General features: G+C 40.0%; 1 long non-coding RNA gene across 1 annotated transcript in view; it reads left to right on the top strand.

The window, feature by feature from the left end:
• Positions 1-549, top strand: part of LOC109302797 — a 6,237-nt gene extending 5,688 nt beyond the window's left edge. The window contains exon 2 of the long non-coding RNA XR_002098938.1: positions 136-549. This is a non-coding gene — a long non-coding RNA (uncharacterized LOC109302797). The remainder of the gene's footprint in view (positions 1-135) is intronic.
• Positions 550-4,749: the final 4,200 nt, after the last annotated feature.

Here is a 4,749-nt window from a genome sequence, read left to right as displayed (position 1 = left end):
GGAGGGACCTTCAGAGACGGGCTTTGGAAAAAGTCCTAACTAGTAGGGGTCTATCCTTGCAGACAGTGACTTTGTGTCCAGTAAATAAAATGCACGGTCTCGTGCTACCACATGATTTTCTGTTCTTCCTTCCAGGGAGTGGAGGCAGAAGGGAGACAAACCCGGGAAGGATGCTTTGCGTACAAGTTACATAGCGATCAGTGCATTTTTTTTTCCTCCAGTTTCGGAAGTAAAGTGTTGTTTTAAAAGAGATGATGCATTATCTATTCTTGGATTTTTTTATAAGGCAAACTGTGGGCCTCGCTGTTGCCATGGGATCTTCTTTGTGCCAACTCTCAGAACTGTGTGGGAACAGTTTTATTTCCTTCCCTTCAGGTTTCTTTCTTCCCCCCCCCTTTTTTTCTTCTCTTTTTATTCCCCCCCCCCCCATTTTGAAGCGCTGTAGCAAAATGTAACTGCATTATTGCCAATTAAGACTAACAGCAGCTGCAAGGTGCAGCTAATTAGAAATGTTAATTACTTCACAAAATAAATAGTCGTTTGCAGATGCTTATAGTGTTAAACAAATTCTCTCTAAAATCGAACTTGGTAAAATTCTGACCCCCCTCCTCGATGCACACACACACACAGCACATACTATCCATGCCAATTCATTCACCCATTAAAGAGATACATAAAGCCAGAGTTAAAAACAAAGTGATGCCTGGTATTTAGTAGGTGGGTGAGGGAGTGTGTGGAGGAGGAGTAAAATAAGCAGAGGAATTCCATTACTTTTTTAAAGAAATTGAGGCTGAGTGTGTGCGTGCGCGTGCACACACACACACACAATGCATGTCCCAACTTAATCTTATGTTGCTTATACATCCTTGCCATGCTTATGCATTATTTAATGAATGTTATAGAGATATAGATATAAAGCTTTATATCTCTGTAAGCAATACGCATTAAATAATATCTAAGCATGCATGGATGCATAATAAACATGAGATTATGATGGGATGTGCATATTCCAGGTTCTTTGTGTTAAAGTGTGTAGAAGAGCATGAGAAATGATTAATTCCCTCACCATCAATTTTCCTGAGTAGATGAGCATGCACAGAAGTATTGGAGTTTATTAAGTATTATGATAAAAGGTTAATGATGGGCAGTATGGGAATTGTAGGCTGCAAGGATCATGGGAGTTGTGGTAAAATTAGCTTGAAGCTTAATCTCCTGGTGCAGAATGTCACACGTTCTAATGGATTTGAAAAAAAAGGCGATCTTGAAGTGACTGGAATGCAACAACTAGTAGTGAAAAGTCATTCTGAGGGGCTGGAAATCAATAATCCTAGTTAACTAGGTGATTAGATACTACTGTGATGGCTGATCATTTTTATAGATAGGTAAGATGGACATGAAAGAAAAGTCATTACCAAAGAGAATCAAGCTGAAAAACAACATTTAGCAGACATCTGAAGTCTGATCAGTGAGTCACAATGTACAGCTGGAATGCTGAGAGCTCTAGAATCCCTTGTAGCAAAGCTGAGGAAATACTGGAAGGAAAATCGGTCCCCTGGTTAAAGTTTTGGACAAGTACTCAAGACATCTTGGTTCAGCTCCTGGATCTGATACAGATTCCTTGTGACAATGCAAGTCACTGAATCACTCTGTTTTCATCCCTCTTCTGTATAATGCGGGATAACATTTTTTTCTAACTCATGTGGGAGCAATTGAGGATAAAAATTCATTAATGTCTGTGAGGTGTTCAGATACCATAGTGACGGGAGATGCATAACAGCCTAGACAGATATCAGTTGGCTGAAAGACTGTCTAGAGGAAGGAAAAAGAATTTTTTGTGGAATGCAGAGAGTGTGGAGCAAAACATTTAGTATCTGATATATTTATTATAGTGGCTACAGTTAGACAGAGAAAAGCAGTACTGTTCTTGAGACTATAGAGGTTGAGAGTAGGCAGGTACATAAAATACTCCATGTCTAAATGTAGGTTATTTTTTTTTCTTATTTACAACTAATACTGTGTAGGTGTATATATGTGCTAACCTCCCTAAGCACCATGCTGAGTCCTCACTTAATCTTATCCTCTGTTTGAGAGATCCAGCATTCGACAGAGGGCAAGCAAGGATGTGCAGAATGTGTATTAACATCTTCAGTGTAATATATACCAAATATATAAAATACCAAAAACAGTATGGTTAAGGGGATGAGGGAAAGACCCTAACTGGCTCTTGATGATGAGGAACCTGTGTGCATTTTGATATATTACATTCAGTGGAGCTTTCAGGTGGTAGTTGCATCTCTTCTGTATGGGAAACAAAGAACTTCAGTCATCTCCATGGCTCTGTCATACTGTGAGGATATTATTCCATTGACACCCTGCTTTAGAGAATGAGGGTTTCCAAAAGGAGCAAAATTAGAGGTGTAACAAGCATGTTTGTGTCCCCCTGTGGGCTGGGGGGAATGTAAGTGTGATTCTGAGAGAGACGTTCAGGAATCTTACCTATGCTTTGGGAAGTCCAAAACAGTCCCTGACAGTTGCTGCTGCTACCACCATCAATGTGTTCTCTACTGCCCTGGCTTTACTCTTGAAGCTGCAGAAGCAGGGTATCCTGCACCATGTGCAGCAACTTCAAGAACAATGCCACAGGAGTGCAGACTTCACAGGATAATTCCTGAAGTCAGTGGGAGTCCTTTAATTGATTGCTGTGGATCATAGATCATAATCATTATTCAGCTGCCGATCTTCCCTTCTTAACTTGGTACCGCAAGCTGGTGCCCCTTTCGCCCAACCCTACTTACGCTACTGAGCAAAATAGCTTGTTCTAAGTGTTGCTTTTAATGCTGTTAAATTTGATCAATATTGGATTAATTAATAATGCAGCATATACTATTCTATGATGTGTATATATTTTGAGGCAATGTGTCCTTTGAAATCAGGTGGAGGTCCTACCTACTTCTCAACAGATCTTTTAGTAAAAGTGTATTGTGGAAAGGGACTTGTTCAGTCAATGAAAACTTTTTTTAATAATTAATATTTGTAATGAAATGAATGGAAGAGTAGGTAGCTCAGAAGATTGCTAAAATTATATAGCATCTTTCACTTTTACAAGGTTTATTCAAATGCGGTTCAATATTATAGCAACCAAAGACTACTACCACCTAGTGGCTATTTGGTGTTCAATAAAACTGCTCTGGTGGTCTCTATATGCTTTCCAGGTGACCATCTCAGTTACCTATTATTAATTTTTTTAGAACAGTGATTGTCAACCAAGGTGCGAAAGCAGCCTGGAGTCCCTTGAGATCCTTTCAAAGGTGCTGCCAGCTGTTTATACAATGTTACCACTGTTCGGTGTGCAAACATAATTCACAAAATAAATCCAAAGTTTTAAAAAGGAATCCAGGGCGTCAAAAACATTCTGACCTGTTGTGGTCTTTTTGAGTTCTTTCCAACTGAACAATACCTCTGTCATTTTCCTGTCGTTAAATAAAGAGTGAAAATTAAGAGTGGTCATGTTCCAAGGGGTGCTTTGAGCATAATAAGGGGTGCCTTAAGCCTAAGGATGACTGAATGGACTTTCAGCCTGGTGCTTTCCTTGGCTCTGCTTATGCTTCATCTGCTGCTTTAGTAAGGGTGTTTGTTTCCAAGGTTGCGCTCCTAAATGAAGAGATAAAAATCCAGAACTTTCCATATATTCCCCTGTTCCGTAGTTTGATCTTTTACGTACAATCAGAACAAATCTAATCCAGTTCTATTACACTTAATAATTCTTTGTGGCATTTTAAATAATCATCAGTTTTTGGAGGGCTGTGTTAAAATCCAGACCTAGGGTAAAAGGTGATCATCACTTTCTTGGATTTGGATGGTAAACATTTGCTATTGGTGAAATTACCGCAATGAATAATTTATGTAAGCACATATGTGCAGAATAACCCCATACCTCCCATTCTCTTTCTTCACCTGCTGTAAAAAATCTAAATCTTAGATTGAGTTTCTGCAGCATGGAGTTTGTGCAGTGCCTGTAAAATTCCTGCTTGAAGTCTTTGGGTGTGGACACATAACAATCGATGAACTGTTCAAAAAGTCATTTACTGGGAATCTGTGAAAAGTGGGTGAAATGCTGTGGCTCTGACACCACAGGTGGGACTAAACACTCAGCCCAGGATACCTCACAGTGGGTGAAAGGGGTTGGGGGAGAATGCTTGCACCCATGCTTTGTGAGTCTTAGGGCATTGGTGGTCTATGGATGATACTATTGTTTTTCCTTGTTTCCTAAACATGAGTTTTATAAAAACTTGAGTAGCCTGTATATGACTGAAGCCTACAGTGTGTGCACCTGAGGGAGAGGACCCGTGTTTGGACCCATGATTTTTGACTCCCAGGGGGTAGAGGGAATGGCGATGGGCTGTGGTTAAGTACGGGCAAGGATACAGCTAATATGGTTGTAAAAATACAGCTTTTATTGAACAAGCAGTGCATTGATAAAAAGCTGGCAACAAAAAGAGAAAGAAATGGAGGCATTAGAGTTCTGACTGTGTACCAGGGCAGCCAGTTGCATCAGTCTGCATAAAGGTAATGAGAAGCAATTCAGTGTGGGATTCCTGAAGGACTGACTAGACTCATATCTTAGAATGTCTGGAGTCCACCACAGAACCCAAATACCAGTTTGTGTCTGACTGTGTCTTTATGCGCCTCTAAAATGTGAATGCATTTGCACTGATTTTCCAAGAACAACTTTGAACTGTTCTGGGCAAA

The sequence above is a fragment of the Gavialis gangeticus genome, unplaced genomic scaffold (assembly GCF_001723915.1).
Source record: "Gavialis gangeticus isolate Ggan-Ray unplaced genomic scaffold, GavGan_comp1, whole genome shotgun sequence".
Classification (NCBI taxonomy): domain Eukaryota; kingdom Metazoa; phylum Chordata; order Crocodylia; family Gavialidae; genus Gavialis; species Gavialis gangeticus.
Note: the sequence above shows the minus strand (reverse complement) of the source record. Positions and strands in the feature narration are given on the sequence as shown.